Source organism: Thermobia domestica, chromosome 14 (assembly GCF_964235325.1).
Source record: "Thermobia domestica chromosome 14, izTheDome1.hap1.1, whole genome shotgun sequence".
Classification (NCBI taxonomy): Eukaryota; Metazoa; Arthropoda; class Insecta; order Zygentoma; family Lepismatidae; genus Thermobia; species Thermobia domestica.
In genome coordinates, this window is record NC_137467.1 from 141,414,032 (window position 1) to 141,433,473 (window position 19,442).

A 19,442-nucleotide genomic window follows, 5' to 3' on the forward strand; every position below is an offset into this window, starting at 1 on the left:
GTGAAAAGACCTGGGTGAGAAGGAGAAAGCGACTGATGCGATCTGGGCAGAGTGAGACTGAAGGGGAGGAGGAGGAAGCGACTGTGTGACTGGCCTGAGTGACAGTTTTTCTCCCTGTTTTGAGGAACTTTCTTGTTAGAGATGAATGAGATTTATTGCGAAATGTTTCTGAGAACACTGCTTGTAACCCCTTAAATGCATTAGCAAATGACAGTATATGTCATTATTAGCCGTTGTGGTCATATGCTGATACTATCTTAATAGCATTGCAGTGAAATGTTATTGTACGAGCTGGAGAATTGTAAATCCAACTTATGAAAAACATGTCTGGGATATTGCGGAATCTATGTAGATATTTAACATGAGCAAAACCGGATTTTATAAAAACCGAAAACCGGTTTCTATAAAACCGAAACCCGAAACCGACATTTCGGTTATCTCCAAAACCGGTTCGGTTTTTCGCCGAAACCGGTTTCGGTTTTTATAAAAACCGGTTCGGTTTCCACCGAAACTGGTTTCGGTGAAAACTTTTCGAAAACACATAAGACTATTTCTGTGGAAATGGATTCGGTTTCCGGAGAACAACGAAACACCATTCTGGTCAGAAATAGAACAAATTTTGAAAAAAAAACGGAATCGGTTTTGAAGAAAACCGAAACCGGATCAGGTGAAAAACCGAACCGGTTTTGGAGAAAACTGATAACCGGTTTCGGAGAAAACCGAACCGGTTTTGAAGAAAACCGAAACCGATTTTTTTGGAAAATTTCAAAAACCGGTTTCGGTTTTTCTAAAAACCGAAAAACCGGTTTTTGTGCACACCACTAGTAGATATCAAGATGTGATGTTTCTTAACCGATGTAAATGCTTTCCCTCTCTTTTGCACTAAACTTTGTAATAATGCAACTTGTCATTTTGTATGAAATTGCTTATGCATTTTTGCAGAGAAAATCCTAACTGGTGCTAGATGAATGCTCTGCCTTGTCCTTAATAAAAAAGATATATAAACTTCCACTCTTTACCTTTTCCTTATATTTGATAGTATTTGGTGTTATACAGTGTCGCTGATTTTTCTCTGTGATTACGTGTTTGAAGTCTGTTTTTTCTCCCCATTACAAAATACATGAAAGTTGTTGTCTTTTTGCACTTCGTTTTTTTAAGATATGGGCATATATCAAGAATTGATTCGTATAAATTTTACTGCCTTCTTTTATATGAAAAGGGTTAAGAGATAGTTTACAGTGTTTGAAAACATAGTAGACTGAAAAGAGAGAGGAAATGGGAGAACACCGAGAAAACGCACGGGCAGTCATTGCATGATATAAACCTAATTTGTTGAAAACTAACCTATCCCATATTTAAGCAGTAATAAGTTATAATCTTCGAAAATGGTGGACTGAAGAAAGTGGAAGGAAACGGGAGAACCCCAGGAAAACCCCGAATGGGATTTAAAATATAATGAAAATAAATGATGGGAAGTGAACTCGTTTACACTTGCGGAGTGAAAATTCATAATAATAAGTTATTTTTTTTAAAAAATGGTTGACTAAAGAAAGCGGAAAGAAATGGGAGAATTCGGAGAAAACCTACGGGCACAAAGTTATTGTGTACTATCAATATTCTTAGTTGAGAAGCATCCTAGCCCATATTTATGCAGCAATAAGTTATAATCTTTAAATACTAGTAGAATGAGAAAGTGAAAGGAAACAGGAAAACCCGAGAAAACTCATGGGCATAATATAATTATTTAGTACAAACCTAGGTTAAGAACTGCCTTAGCATACACATATGGAGTAATAAGTTATAATCTTTGAAAATGGTGCGATGGAAAAGTGAAAGGAAACGGGAGAACCCGGGAAAAATCACGGATATTGACCCAATATTTAGTATAAACTTCGCTTTTTGAGGACTGCCTTAGCACACACTTACGCAGTAATAAGGTTGTATCTGAAAAATGGTGGACTCTTGTGCCAATGCACCTTTGCGCTTGTTTCTATTTTGCTTCCGGTTCGTTGATTGGTGACGTGCACCTCCACTCCCTACACACTTAGATGCCTATATTATCTTTATTCTGACTACTTTAGTGGGTAACCATCAAGATTACTATTAGACGTCGTATATTGGCAGAAGTACATTGCCCAAGTACGGTTAACTTTGGGCATATACGACATCGTCTTCCTACATCATCGGTATTTTGCCCCGATTCGATTGATCAAAGGTACCAAATAGATAGTTATATTCTGTAGTAGTAGGCCCCCCGTTATCCCGAATGACATCCTCACTCTCTTTTATGACCGGGGTGAAAGGTCAATGACCTTGGCCCGGGGTCAATGACCTAGGGGTACCTAGGACCACCCCCTCTAAATTTTGGCAGAGATACCATGGCCCACCCCCTAAATTTTGGCAGAGGTACCTAGGACCACTCCCCTTAAATTTTGGAAATTGCCAAATCTAAAAATTTGGTATGGTAGCCTAGGACCACAGTATGTATCTCTATCAGTATTGAGTGTCTATGTCGTTCCCTTTCATGGGTAAAAAATTGCCAAAAATTCAAATTTCGGGAGTTTTTGACCTAATTTATCCCCTTTGATGAGGTATTATTACCCTATATAGTTATATGGGCGTATACAGGGCTTCATTACCTTTCATAACATATGGGTATATTAATGCACCCCTTGAAAAATTTGGGAGGGGTACCTTGGCCCACCCCTTAAATTTTGGAAATTGACCAAATAAAACATTGGGTATTATAGTACAGGACCCTAATATATATCATAATAAATTTGGGCGGTCCACCTCGTTTCCTTCTAGGGGTACAAAATTGCCAAAATATAAACGTAAGCAATACGTTATACCACGTGTTTGGTTTTTGGTCGGTTTTATCCCCTTTGATGAGGTGTTATTATCCTATATAGTTATATGGGCGTATACAGGGGTTCATTACCTTTCATAACATATGGGTATTTTAATGCACCCCTTGAAAAATTTGGGAGGGGTACCTTGGCCCACCCGTTAAATTTTGGAAATTGACCAAATTAAACATTGGGTATTATAGTACAGGACCCTAATATGTATCATGATAAATTTGGGCGGTCCACCTCGTTTCCTTCTAGGGGTACAAAATTGCCAAAATATAAACGTAAGCAATACGTTATACCACGTGTTTGGTTTTTGGTCGATTTTATCCCCTTTGATGAGGTGTTATTATCCTATATAGTTATATGGGCGTATACAGGGGTTCATTACCTTTCATAACATATGGGTATATTAGTGCACCCCGGGAGGGGTACCTTGGCCCACCCCTTAAATTTTGGAAATTGACCAATTTAAACATTGGGTATTATAGTACAGGACCCTAATATGTATCATGATAAATTTGGGCGGTCCACCTCGTTTCCTTCTAGGGGTACAAAATTGCCAAAATATAAACGTAAGCAAAACGTTATACCACGTGTTTGGGTTTTGGTCGATTTTATCCCCTTTGATGAGGTGTTATTATCCTATATAGTTATATGGTCATGTATAGGGGTCCATTACCTTTCATAAGATATGGGTACATGTGTGCACTCCTTTAAAAATTTGTGAGGAGTACCTTGGCCCACCCCTTAAGTTTTAGAAATTGCTCATTTTATATATTTGGTATTATAGTACTGGACCCTAACATGTATTATGATAAATTTGGGTAGTTCACCTCGTTCCTTTTAGGGGTACGAAATTGCCAAATTTTAGTACAACCACGTGTTTGTTTTGGCTCAATTTATCCCCCTTGGATGAGGTCCTATTACCTTATATGATTATATGGTTATGTATATTGGTCCATTCCCTATTATAAGACATGGGTATATTGATGCACCCTTTAAAAATTTGGGAGGGGTACCTTGGCCCACCTCTTTATTTTGGAAATTGCCAAATTTAAACATTTGGTATAATAGTATAAGACCCTAATATATATTACTATAAATTTGGGTGGTCCATCTCGTTCCCTTTCATGGGTACGAAATTGCCAAATTTTAGTACAACCACGTGTTTCGTTTTTGACCTAATTTATTCCCTTGGATGATGTCCTATTACCTAATATGATTATATGGTCTTGTATAGGGTCCATTTTCTATCATAAGACATAGGTACATTGATGCACCCCTTTAAATTTTGGGATATGTACTATAGCCAATCCCTTAAATTTTGGAAATTTTTCAATTCAAGCATTCGCTATCATAGTACATGACCTCAATATGTATCATGATAAATTTGGGTGGTCCACCTTGTTCCCTTTCATGAGTAAAAAAATGCCAAAATATAAACATAAGCAATATGTTGTATCACGTGTTCGGTTTTTGGCCCAATTTATCCCGTTTGATGCGGTCTTATTACCGTATATGGTTATATGGTCATATATATAGGTTCATTCCCTATCATAAGACATGAGTACATTGATGCACCCTTTAAAAATTTGGGAGGGGGTATCTTGACTCATCCACTCAGTTTTAGAAATTATTTAATATAAGCATTTGGTATCTTCGTACAGGTCTTCAATATGTACCACTACAAATTTGGATGGTCCACATCGTTCCCTTTCATGGGTAAAGAACTACCAAAAATCAAATTTCGGAGGTTATTGACCCTTTGATAAGTATTTAGCACGTTATATGGCTTATTACCTTTATATGTTTATGTTCTCTTTTAAATTTGGGAATTATAAAATAACATAATTTGGTAAACGTTTTCTAGGAACCATTGTAGATGTTGGTGTTCCTCTTATGGCCAAATATTCAAAATTTAAAGGTTATTGACCGGCTTTATTATTGAATAACTACAGGATTTATTACTTTTTCATAAGACACAGGTGTATTTGTGTACCAATCTTAAATTTTGGGAGGGGTACATTTCTTATTGTCATATCAATAATTGGTAATTTTTCTTAAAATTGGATAGTATCTCATTCATTGGGTAAATCATTATGATCACGTGATCAGTTATTGACCTATGATGGGATTAGGAGTCCAGGACATTGGTACATTTAAACTTTGTAGGATAATTTGAGAATGCGTCATTGGTATTGATTATTACAGCCAAATATAAACGTAAGCAATACGATGTACCACGTGATTGACCTTGATGAGGTAGTGTACAGGGATACATAGCTAACCTTATTGAATCTTATGACTCATAGTCTTAAGGGAATACATGCTACAACACTGGCAAAGTTATTGTTGATGTAATTTGATTGGTTGATCACTATCTTTCGTGCAATCTGATTGGCTGATCACTATCTTTCGTGCAATCTGATTGGTTGATGAGTTTCAAATCTTTGCTGCATTCAGTTTTGTTTTAACATTTGAAAAGTTTTTGAATTCTTTTTTGTTTGCAACTTTGGTTTGACATTTTTTCGTTTGATATTTTTAGTTTAAAATTTTTGTTTCGAAATTTTTGTTTGAAAACTTTGTTTCAAAATTTTGTTTGAAACTTTTCGTTTGAAATTTTTGTTTGAAAAATTTTTGTTTGAAATTTTTGTTTCAAAATTTTGTTTGAAAATTTTTTGTTTGTAAATTTTTGTTGCAAAATTTTGTTTAAAATTTTCGTTTGAAATTTTTCGTTTCCAAATTTTTTTTGTTTCGAATTTTGTTTTTTCAAAATTTTGTTTGAAAATTTTTTCGTTTTAAAATTTTGTTTGAATTTTTCGTTTCCAAATTTTTTCGTTTCAAAAATTTTGTTTCAAAGTTTGGTTTGACATTTTTAAATGTTTGTGCACTCATTAGTAAAGAACCGGAACTGTTTAGAACTAAAACCTCTGGCAACATTGTGGTGCAATAGTACACGTCAGAACATGATGCAACGTCATCAGTTTTGCATCATATATAAGTATCGTTCGAGTTAGTATTCATGATAACATCATCATGGCTACTTGTCTGCAGTTTCTAAACACACGTGATGTGATGAAATCATTTACCAAGATTACTGATTTACAACAGAATGTACCTTATAGAATCTTAGCTAGCCAAACGATCCCTACAAAGTTTGGATTAAGAATCGTAGTGAAGCTTGAAAATGGTAAGAATATAATTTTACCAGCAAGATATTTTCCCATGGAAGCATCAAAACAAGAAGAACTGCTGCGTTTCTTAAATACTGGATCTGTATCTTTATGTTACAAAGGATTCTTGGGTCGAAGTCATCAATTTGAATTTAGTACACAGCCAGATTCGTCAGCAATTGTGATGAAATCATGAATTCAAACGTCAGCACATCAGACATAGTTGTATGAATTTGGTTGGTCAGCATGACGTCAGCAACTGTGATGAAACCATGAATTCAAACGTCAGCACATTCCTTTCCAATGACGTCAGCAATAACTATAAACCAGCAAATACAGTGTCATCCCACGATATCATTTGAGCAAGTGCTTTTCAGGAGGAAAGATGTGTACTTCTAACGATAAAGAGTTCATCTTCGCAAGCTATTATCCAATAAATATATTTCAAACAAAACATGTGATGATTGGTATCAGTGCTAGAACATTTGAACCAGTAATTCGATTGGGCAAAGCAGAACAATTTGGTGTACAACTGACCTGTGAAGAATGGCAAATATTATGTTCACGAATCGACCCAATGAACGATTATTTTCATGATGAGCTAAATGTGACCATAGTCAAATCATTAGGCTCAAATCATGAAGTGGTGCTGCGTACAGTCCTCGAAGACAAGATGGTGCTGTTACGTAAAAAGAGTACATTCCATGTCCCTCGCAACATGGTGTATCTAACACAAACGGAATGGAACAAATTCATCAGCGTATTTCAGTGTGTGAAACATGCAGTGGAAGTGTGCAACAAAACAAGTATATTTCTAAAAAAGTACTATTTTGAAAAATGTGTTATGCATATTGTACAACATGTATCTAGATATTGTGATGGTTGTCAACATCGTTCGTGGGTGCATACCTGTATTGATAAACAGTTTATTTGTGATCAAATGGACATTGAGTTTCCACCAATTGATATCGCAATAGACCTTAAAAGACTTCAATTGGAATTAAAATTATACGCTAAAGACAAACTAGTGCAAGAAGTTCAAAATACATTGTATCGACAATATCCAGAACCACTATCTGGTATGGATGTATGTGGAGTGTAATGATCCATTTCAATGAATTGTGTTTTTTCATTTCAAGTACAACCCCATATTCTGATGTGTACTATTGAAACACAATGTTGCCAGAGGTTTTAGTTCTAAACAGTTCCGGTTCTTTACTAATGAGTGCACAAACTTTTAAAAATGTCAAACCAAACTTTGAAACAAAATTTTTGAAACGAAAAAATTTGGAAACGAAAAATTCAAACAAAATTTTAAAACGAAAAAAATTTTCAAACAAAATTTTGAAAAAAACAAAATTCGAAACAAAAAAATTTGGAAACGAAAAATTTCAAACGAAAATTTTAAACAAAATTTTGCAACAAAAATTTACAAACAAAAAATTTTCAAACAAAATTTTGAAACAAAAATTTCAAACAAAAATTTTTCAAACAAAAATTTCAAACGAAAAGTTTCAAACAAAATTTTGAAACAAAGTTTTCAAACAAAAATTTCGAAACAAAAATTTTTAAACTAAAAATATCAAACGAAAAAATGTCAAACCAAAGTTGCAAACAAAAAAAAAAAATTCAAAAACTTTTCAAATGTTAAAACAAAACTGAATGCAGCAAAGATTTGAAACTCATCAACCAATCAGATTGCACGAAAGATAGTGATCAGCCAATCAGATTGCACGAAAGATAGTGATCAACCAATCAAATTACATCAACAATAACTTTGCCAGTGTTGTAGCATGTATTCCCTTAAGACTATGAGTCATAAGATTCAATAAGGTTAGCTATGTATCCCTGTACACTACCTCATCAAGGTCAATCACGTGGTACATCGTATTGCTTACGTTTATATTTGGCTGTAATAATCAATACCAATGACGCATTCTCAAATTATCCTACAAAGTTTAAATGTACCAATGTCCTGGACTCCTAATCCCATCATAGGTCAATAACTGATCACGTGATCATAATGATTTACCCAATGAATGAGATACTATCCAATTTTAAGAAAAATTACCAATTATTGATATGACAATAAGAAATGTACCTCTCCCAAAATTTAAGATTGGTACACAAATACACCTGTGTCTTATGAAAAAGTAATAAATCCTGTAGTTATTCAATAATAAAGCCGGTCAATAACCTTTAAATTTTGAATATTTGGCCATAAGAGGAACACCAACATCTACAATGGTTCCTAGAAAACGTTTACCAAATTATGTTATTTTATAATTCCCAAATTTAAAAGAGAACAAAAACATATAAAGGTAATAAGCCATATAACGTGCTAAATACTTATCAAAGGGTCAATAACCTCCGAAATTTGATTTTTGGTAGTTCTTTACCCATGAAAGGGAACGATGTGGACCATCCAAATTTATAGTGGTACATATTGAAGACCTGTACGAAGATACCAAATGCTTATATTAAATAATTTCTAAAACTGAGTGGATGAGCCAAGATACCCCCTCCCAATTTTTAAAGGGTGCATCAATGTACCCACGTCTTATGATAGGAAATGAACCTATATACATGACCATATAACCATATACGGTAATAAGACCGCATCAAACGGGATAAATTGGGCCAAAAACCGAACACGTGATACAACATATTGCTTATGTTTATATTTTGGCATTTTTTTACTCATGAAAGGGAACAAGGTGGACCACCCAAATTTATCATGATACATATTGAGGTCATGTACTATGATAGCGAATGCTTAAATTGAAAGGGACCTCGTCGCGCATCAAAACCAAATCATCGATCACGTGACTGTACTACACCCGAAGGGTCCTACAAAATTGAAAGGGGATACCCGTCCATACCTTATCAAATAGGATAAATTGAGTCAGTAACCGAACACGTGGTTGTACTTAAAATTTTGACAATAGGACCACCGAAACATATTGAGGTCCTGTACTATGCTTAAATTGGACAATTTCAGTGGACCCCCATTGCCAAAATTTAAGAAGGGTGCAACAATATACCCATGTCTTATGATAGGAAATGAACTCCTGTAATCATAGAATCTCATCAAAGGGGATAAAATGGACCAAAAACCAAACACGTACTAAAATTTTGGCAATTTTGTACCCCTAAAAGGGAACGATGTGGACCATCCAAATTTATCATGATACATATTGAGGTCCTGTACTATAATACCAAATGTTTAAATTGGGCATTTTCCAAAAATGAAGGGGTGGGCCAAGGTACCCCTCCCGGGGTGCACCAATGTACCCATGTCTTATGATAGATAATGAACCCCTATACATGACCATATAACCATATAAGGTAATAGGACCTCATCAAAGGGGAATAAAATGTACCAAATACCAAACACGTGGTTGTACTAAAATTTTGGCAATTTTGTACCCCTAAAAGGGAACGAGGTGGACCACTCAAATTTATCATAATACATGTTAGGGTCCAGTACTCTAATACCAAATGTTGAAATTGGGCAATTTTCAAAATTTAAGGGGTGGGCCAAGGTACCCCTCCCGGGGTGCACTAATATACCCATATCTTATGAAAGGGAATGGACCCCTATACATGACCATATAACTATATAGGATAATAACACCTCATCAAAGGGGATAAAATCGACCAAAAACCAAACACGTGGTATAACGTATTGCTTACGTTTATATTTTTGGCAATTTTGTACCCCTAGAAGGAAATGAGGTGGACCACCCAAATTTATCATGATACATATTAGGGTCCTATACTATAATACTCAATGTTTAAATTGGTCAATTTCCAAAATTTAAGGGGTGGGCCAAGGTACCCCTCCCAAATTTTTCAAGGGGTGCATTAATATACCCATGTCTTATGAAAGGTAATGGACCCCTGTATACGCCCATATAACCATATAAGGTAATAACACCTCATCAAAGGGGATAAATTAGGTCAAAAACCCCCGAAATTTGAATTTTTGGCAATTTTTTACCCATGAAAGGGAACGACATAGACACCCAATACTGATAGAGGTACATACTGTGGTCCTAGGCTACCATACCAAATTTTTAGATTTGGCAATTTCCAAAATTTAAGGGGGGTGGTCCTATGTACCCCTGCCAAAATTTAGGGGGTGGGACATGGTACCCCTGCCAAAATTTAGAGGGGGTGGTCCTAGGTACCCCTAGGTCATTGACCCCGTGCCAAGGTCATTGACCTTTCACCCCGGTCATAAAAGAGAGTGAGGATGAGTCATTCGGGCATAACGGGGGGCCTACTACTTCTGTGTTGTGACATCAAAGAGCTTTTTGTCGGCAGAAAAGAAGCTATTTTTTCATTACCTACTTCAGAGACAATCACACAGTTTATTCACTCTGCTCGCGGAATCTGTATTATTTCTCTAATAATGCAGTCATTCTCCCAGGAAATGAATCTCAAATTTTCTGCTTGAAGATCTATTTTTTATTGGTGATTATCAATTCTTTATGAGGATGACGATTACCAGCTGTTTAAGTTAAGTCTTGGCTGAGTTCAACGATATCCTGTAGAGTGAAGACCTTCCAGATTGATTAGTAACTGAGTTCCTGATTCTGATTTGGTCTTGTCTCTAGGATTTCAATTTAGGTCTTGCAGAAACATTTCCCTTTTTACTGTTAAGGAGAACTTTGGTTCGTTACTAAACTTGCGTATGGGTCTCGGTCTAAGTAAAAGCCAGTCCGCTTGCACGCCACAAAACAGTATGTACAACGTTGGCAACATCAATTATTTTCCTCTTCTTGAATAGCTTGCATTATTTGTGCTAAACTAAGTATTTAAGATTAAGTTCTGTATGTGAGGCATACTAGATACAATTCAACCAAGTGCAAGAACAGGTCGCGACCAATTGAACTCTTTCATCCTGCCCGCCTGAACCATCATTCAAAATGTCTTTCTTACATAATCTTTAAAATTATTCAGGAACACAAAGTGTACAACCGGATATTGAGAGACTAGTTCAACATATGAAGGGTCAAGTTTGCCATTTAAAATGGAAAACAAATATATTTTTTCTGCTTTTCGTTAGTAAGTAAATATATTGGTTAGCATTATAGAATGTTTTATATTCCTGTTATCTTAGTTTACGGTAAAGGGGTTTCTTCTTTGAATATGATCATACAATCCTTGTGAAAATTGCCTCGTGCTGCTCTCAACTTCAGTAAATTCCCAGTGATAAGCACGAACTCGCACATTCTTGAGTTGTATGATTACCCAATGACGATTTTTTTGTTGTATTTCACCTCCAGTCTTGAACGCACAATTTCACAAAATGAGGGTTTAAATCCCGAGGCTCCTTGCGTATGCTACTGCTCACATTCGGGTTTAAAGTATACTTTCGAAGTTAAAAACATCGGAGGCCGCAAAGTTAATAGTTTGTTTTGTCGGGAAACGAGTGCAAAGACGGTTTCATCGCCATTCTCATGTAACTTATCTGTTGTAAAAGTCTTGAAGCTGCATTGATTCTACAAAGAATTAGTTAGAAACTGTCATCAATTCCGTTTTATTATATAATCGTATGAAATAACATCACATCTTAAAATTCAAAAATTCTTAGTTGATCTGTGTGTGAAATAAGTACATTGGCGACGATGAGGTATTTTATAACGTTACTATTACATCACTAGTATTTCATTCATCACGATGAAATCACGTCGACAATCATATTTTAGTGCATGATGAAATCACTGAGCAAGACCATTATAGTTGAGAATATGTGCACTACTAGCGTTAAATTTTATAAGTATTTTCTGTTCTACTACTATCCAGCGGATACGCTGAAACTGAAACATGTTTTTATATGTATTAAATCCTTCGAAACTGTAATAATACAGAGGAAATCAAAATTATTCAGTATTAAGTTGGACATCGGAGCGTGGAAGACACTGATTACTATGGTCAACATAATGATTATTTTAATGCTGAACTAGATGGGATATTCGAAGAAGCACTTAGTACAAACAATGAAGTGGTGCTGTTGTATGATTAACGTTGTAGATTGAGTAGGTATTTTTTCTCTTAAAAAACAGAATCTCACTAATGGTTAGCGTGTATAGTTTTTATTGAATCTTCGAAGAAACAAAATACAAGTTCCACAAAAAAATAAAAAGTTACTAGCTGTTGTTCAAGTAGAATTTTGCTAATTCCAATCATGGATGTAATCCAGATACAGACAATAAAAGTAACAACAACACCTTGTATTGTAACTAGTATATAAACTATTGTATGATGTGAGTTTGGGCCAACACGTGGATACACGTGAAGACTTATTATAAAGACTTTGAAATTGGATTTAGTGATCCAGTTTCTCACTGCGTGATATACACGCGCGGACATTATCATATTTTCTTCAGAAATGAACATTATAAAAATGAACGTAAAAGTGGTAGTCGAGAAGAGACGTGTTGGTTTAACACTCCGGTGCTCACTGAAGTGTGACATGAGAGTATCAATTGGTGTTGGCTTGTTTAGAAATGCTGGGAAGAAAATACTGTGTGGCAACCCAGGTGTGGGTATTATCTCAAAATCGAACAAAGCGTAATACGTTTATGGGCTTGTGGTTCTTGCTATGCTATTGATTTCAGGAGAACCCAGGATCCCCTAATTCACATAAATCTGATATAGCAGAGATTAAAGATTTGTTCGGTGCTTGCGTAATTCAAATGATAGTGTAGTGTCAGAAGTGAAACGATTAAACGATACTGTGGCTAGACTAGTGGACAGACTTGAAATTGAGGGCAAGTTCGAAAGAATGTCAAAGGAAATCGGTGAACTACAAGACTACACGAGTTATCTTGAAGGTAAAATAGAAGACTTAGAAAATAGGAGCAGAAGAGAATTTAGTTTTTTATGGAATAAGTGAAAGTGCTAATGAAACATGGGAAGAAAGTGAACGCAAAGTTTCTGAGTTGATACGGAATAGATTGGGTGGGAACAACTTGATCTCGATAGAGTCCATAGATTGGCGAGAAAGACCGAAACAAGAAATCGGCCTATAATATGTAAGTTTTTAAGCGACAAGAAAAAAGAATGTGCTACGAAATAGGAGCAAACTGAAAGGCTCGAACATTTATATTGAACAGGACTACTCTTACAAAGTAAGACAAGAACGCAGGAAACTACAGTTTTGTATAAATAATGCTAGGACAGCGGGTTCTTATGCATATCTGCATTTCAGATACTTAAACATAGACAGGAGGAAATTTACATTATGGAATCTGGAGAATGGAAAACACCAAAGAGACCAGGAGCGCGAAGACAATAGGACACCTGTGTCGCCAGCAGAAAAGCCGGAGGTCACGGTCGTTCAACCTTCAACTGTCAGTGAGGAAACCCAAAATAACCTCATCCCGCAATCGTCTCCTCCCCCTAAAAAACAGGCGCAGAGTGCAAGCAGGAGCGTCATTTCAGATTTTGCTTGGGAGGGCAAGACCCCTTGATATAAGTAAAATTTCACGTTTTTCACTGATTTTCTACTATTCTATTGATAAAATCCATATATACCTCAAACTCAGGGGGGGCAATTGCCCCTCCCTGCCCCCCCCTAAATTCGCCCCTGAGTGCAAGTTTGGTAAACCGGAAATCAGACTACACCAGATGAGAAAAATGCCTCAAGGGACAGTTCCATGTAAGTACAAACAGCAATGTCCATCTACCTTACCATCCATGTGACCGTATTGAAGATAAAAATAATGCAAGTAGTGAAAACAAAATCAAAGCGAGAAATAAACCTTTTTCATTTTATTTTCAAAATGTGAATGGACTTAGGAGCGAAGAATCTGAATTTTTTACAAATGTACTATCAAATAATTATATATTATAGCAATTGTTGAAAGTGGTCAGTGTGATAGTTTTTATAGTTCGGCATTTTTTGATTGTAGATACACTGTATTTAGAAAGGATAGGAATCGTGAATTGCTTGGGAAGTCAAAAGGTGGAGGGGTATTACTGGCGGTACTTAAAAGAATAGAATGTTTCATGTTAATTCAGATGACAATGGATTTGAATGTATTCTCACAAAACTTGTGACAAATAGTGTAACTATGTATGTTTGTGCTGTTTTTCTACCACCCGACTCCAATTTAATAATTTATGAAAATTTTTGTCAATTGAATTTTTTTCATTGAATCCAATTGCCCAGTAGGGAGCACTATTCTTTGTATAGGAGACTTTAATCTTCCATAGATGGATTCAAATTTCTCTTTTTTGAATTCATCAGGCGCCTGTAAAAGTCTCTTCAACTTTATTAATTTATTTGGTCTTAATTCGAACAATGTACAGAATGCGAATGGTCGCACATTAGACTTAGTAATTACTAATGTTGACGCTTCTATTGAAAGAGTAGAGCACCCTTTGGTTTCAGAAGATAGGCATCATCCTGCATTGGAAGGTTTATTGTACCTAAATTTACCATGAATAAGAGATAAACTGCAAAACAATTTGCAAGGTTTTAACTTTAGAAAGGCAAATTTTACTAAAATGTACACCTTGTCTCAAAAAGGTTGAGCGCATTCTTTATTGCTGTTTCGAGGCAAAAATTTTCTTAGTCCAACTTCGGGTATCTTCGGGAAAAAGAAACCAGGTTCGAACGTCGAAGTCAACCTTTGCAATCGGGAAAAATCTTGCAGATGTGTTTTTCTTCTTTTAAATATAATAAGACTTGTTACCAATTATATATAAAAAGCAACATTGATTGAAATACTTAATGATACAATATTTCGAAACTGTATTAATGCCAGCACATGCTTGTTTGTCATTTTGCTCTCCATACTTAATGGAATATTTAGATACGTAAACGAATCTTTCCATATGTAAAAGAATTGTGAAAGTTAATACAGAACATTATTCTCTCCTGAGTACTAAAATAAAAGTCAAAGTAGAACAAAAACAGCGTTTGCAGTGGATATGAATGTAATTATTATCTTAAATACAGTTATATATCGCTAGAAGTATTACTCTTGGAGCGCTTGTGTTAGCTCAGTGTGCCGGTGGGTGTAGCCGGGCGGTCTGAGGCGTTAGGCTGATGATCGCGAGGTGAAGCCCATTGGGGGTTCGAGTCCCTCTGTAGTAGCAAGGGTGGAATTTTAAATGTCCTCGATGTTTCTGTGTTCGTGTGCCTGTCGTGTCTAGTAGTCCTGAAAAGTAGTTGCAGTAGAAAATGTCAGGAAAGTTTTTAAAAAAAAGTGGTACGCCGTTGGATTTCAAATCGTAAGGTCGAGGGTTCGATTCCCATCTGAGTCAATGTTTTTTTTTATGAAATTCTATTTTCCGCGATGCATGAAAAATTATATAAAATTATTACATTAAAATACGTCAGTTGTATATATATAACATACAATCATTGCAGAACGAAGTGATTATTATGTTTAAAATATAACAGGTGTTCACAGTACGTTGGTATTCTATGATATATGTGAATGTTAAATACAAATTAAGAAAATAATATCATCGCAATGAATAAATTATGTAGTGTATTTATTTGGAGCTATTTGTCATCGGAAGATTTTCTCATTACAGCAAGTGATTTACGCTTTCTGAAGGGTAAAGAGACTATTCGGGTATAAACAGAAATTATTATACAAACTCCAATCTTCGTTACAGACACAAAACTCCCGATCCCCAAAACTATGTAAACAGGAAATTTACGAACACGAAGTCATGTCTAAGAGACTTATTTATACTCGAGAAAGAAGGAGAATAGGATTTCTTTCCAAAGGATTTCAGTTCAATAATCTGCAAGGCTTTTGTATATGGATGTGGTCCCTTTCTCTCCGCCAATATATATAAAGTAAAAACGATCGATATTAGTGTCGAATCCATAGTTCTCGTTGTTGCAGAAATTAATAATTACAACTCCGAAAGCGTGAAAGTCCAAATTTAACTCTCATCGTAAAGCTCCTTTGTGGTTAAGCGTATAGCGTACACGCTTTCGGTGTGGGAGACCCAGATTCGGCCCCCAGCGAGAGCTCATGTAGTTCGCGTTAATTAGTAGGTCTACGTCTCATATAGCCTCACTGCTGACGGGACGTTAAACTCAAAATCAATTCAATTGATTCAAAACCGATTATTATGGCGGGCGATAAAGGATGAAAAATAAAATGTCTCAAGTGACTGAGATTAGTGTCAAATCCATAGTTTGAGTTCGTGACACTGTTACAATGTCATTTAATGCCACGTTTTGGTATGAGCGACTATGCCTCCTGGATTTTGAATTTACAGGAGCAACATCAAAAGCATTGCTCACACAGCTCTAAATGTTTTGATGTATGTATACGAGTATATTCCAGCGAAACTCCGGAATGTCTGGAGCAACTTTTACCTAACATGGGAGACATATTACTTTCAATCTAAGGAAAAAAATATTGTGGAATTCAGATACCTCAAGGGATTGAAGTTGGGAAGAGTGGCATGTAAAAATAGTGTAAAATGAGAGTAGATTGTAGAGTGTTATCCATTGTTTTCTCGGTCGTTGAGATGAGTAGTGAGGCACTCAATGGCGTTATATCCAAATTCATCCCCATCTTTACAGGATGAGGGGCTTGGAGATATGATTAATAAAATGTAAAAACTTACTTAAATATTTGTTGAAGTAATAGTTTTCTGGGGTCGCGAAAACGTTTCTAATAACTTTGGAATGTAGTTTGTAACCACTTCAAGATGGGCTCTTTAATCATATCAATTTCTCACCTTAAGAAGAAATTACCATCTCAACTAGTATATGTATCAAGCTAGCCTTCGCAATCGAGAAAAAATTGTGTAGATGTATATTTCGTCTTTTAAATGATATACTAAATGTAAAATTAGAGATTAAGTTGGTCGGTGGGTCAAATGGGTCAAGTTTTATGAGTGGGTCAGTGGATCGTAGGTCAGCAAGGCGTGACCCACTGCGAAAAACCATCACTGTGACTCACACTGACCCATTGATCCACTAACCCATTCTGCTCAGTGCCTTCTAGATAGCATTTTCTGACACTGGCAACTTTGTCTACGTTTTATTTTCAAGACCTCCATTTTTCTTCTTTTTTTCATTTGGTTGTAATGAAGAAGGAAGTTCAGGCTCTTTTTGATTTTGATATTTCCAGTTATAACAATGGCAATAGTACTTACTGCTTGGCTTTTGAGATGCAGGCTATGAGTTTTTAGAGGAGCTAACTACTGGAAAAAATTGGTTTATTACAAATATAACCTCTTAAGTCAGTAGAGAGGATGGCGTGGATAATGGATCAAACTTAATGACGATGTATTTTAGTGGGTCGGAGTTGGTCACAATGGTTCAGAGTTCTTTATAGTTGGTGGTGGGTCAGAGTGGGTCATGGTGGGTGAATGGGTCACGTTGGGTGTTGAGTCCTTGTGGGTCACGATGTGTAGTGGGTCAGTATTTTGTGGATCAAGGTTTCATTGACCCACACCATCTCTTGTCAACATTGAACTAAAGAGGAGAGTTTCCGAAGGTGCGAGTCGGCGATTTTCTCAAATTTTGCACATAGATAGTACCCCACCAGAAAGCAATAAATCTCGAAACGGTTCACAGTACCATCTCACAGAACTCGAGATAGAGGGATTTGTTTGATTGGCTAAATTAAGACCTCAATAATTTATCCTTCTACAAGCGAGATTTTCTTCATCGTTTCCGTGGCGAAGTCAGAAGAATATGCGGCAAGTAAACTTAAGGTTGAAGGTTCGCACCCACCTTGGGATACTTGCTTTTTTCCCCTAGTGTTTTTTACACTCACCAAAATATAAACAAATCAAGCATATGGGCGATTTAACATATTTTGGGGGAGAAATTTTGTGGCGTTTCCTTGGCGTTTCGTTGAGTCTCTGCCGCTGGTGGTATAATTTTCAAAACCGAAGTGGGGCCACCACGGATCGTAGCTGCGGGATCAGCAACTTTTGGCGAAATGTCGCCAGTTGCGCATCGGTGGTCCACTGACGCTTACGACATGGGAGCTTGTATCTGAAAACTAAGAGAATAAAGAAGCATGGTATCCATGAAGCCCGTTGACACTAATAAAAGTCTGAAACGATGAAACAGATGTCAACACCGGAAAACATGTATTTTATAATTTCAAAGGTACCCCGTGTCGAGGAAAAAGATTTGCCCCAAGGTTCCCCGGTGGGTCTCAGGAGGGGTGCAACTCAAAATTTGAAAATGGTAAGGGGAATCAAGTAGTATGTCATTTAAAAGTATTACTAAAATTTAAAAAAATGGCAAGAGTCCCTAGTCTTTATGCTAACTTGTGCAAATTAGCGAGCGTTCAAGATGGTAATAAATCCTTCATTGAAAACTCCTTGACCACCTCTACAAATGTGAAACTGTGAAACTACCCAGAAGAGGTAAACACTTGTCTTACCATTGCAAAAGTATAATGCACCAAGGTAAAACAAGAAGCGACCCATTATGGGTTTATTACATCACTAATATTAAATTCTACGTTCCACGATTGTGTCTTTAAGCTAAAGGACAGGGTGATTGCGAATTATGAAATTAATGGTAGAATACAGAATTGACCCACAACCAACTATGAACCACTCTGAACCATTGTGACCAACTCCGACCCACCAACGTAATCAACTCTGACCCATGATCCACGTCCTTCTCTCCATTGACTAAAGAGGTTACACTTGAAATAAAACAAGACTGTGAAATTTTCACTTATCGGAGTTTGAATTCCGACCGTCAATCCCTCAAGCACCGCTCTGTTACAATACCGGTGGATCTGACCTTTACGATATACAATGGTAAAGTGTTTCTCATCTTCCAAATTAAGATGAATTTAAATTTATCATATATAATTATTTCTTTCTTGGCTTACATATACATTTCAGTAGAAAACAGGATGAAATTTGAAAGTATCAAATCAAGATAAAGTAGACCAACGTAAGAAGAAAAGAAAGAAAAACTAGTTTTCCATATAATTAAGCATGCCGTACTAATTTAAAATGCTTATGAAATTAAGCTTGAAATGCAAATGTTATGTCTATTTTTCTCACAACTTTATGGTTTGATTGCCTTATGCTCTGAACGATCCATAAATTAAACACCAGCTTCAGCAATTATTATATTAGAAATCAGTGGGTATAAAATGCAAAGGACTGTAGTTTTCATTCCTCAATTAGTTTCTCAACTGATATCAATCGTTTTCGATAATTTTTACAAATCTACCCACTACCAATTTCCAATATATAGGAAATCCCCCCCCCCCCGCTCATAAAACACATTTTTAAAAATGCCAGGACACGTTCTGTTTATTTTTAGTAAAGAGTTATATACTGAATTTAAGCTCTCTAAGTTGAACGGCTTGTAAGATACTCAATTTTTCGCAAAAATTCGGACACCTACTCCCCACTAAGGATATGTGTTATAATG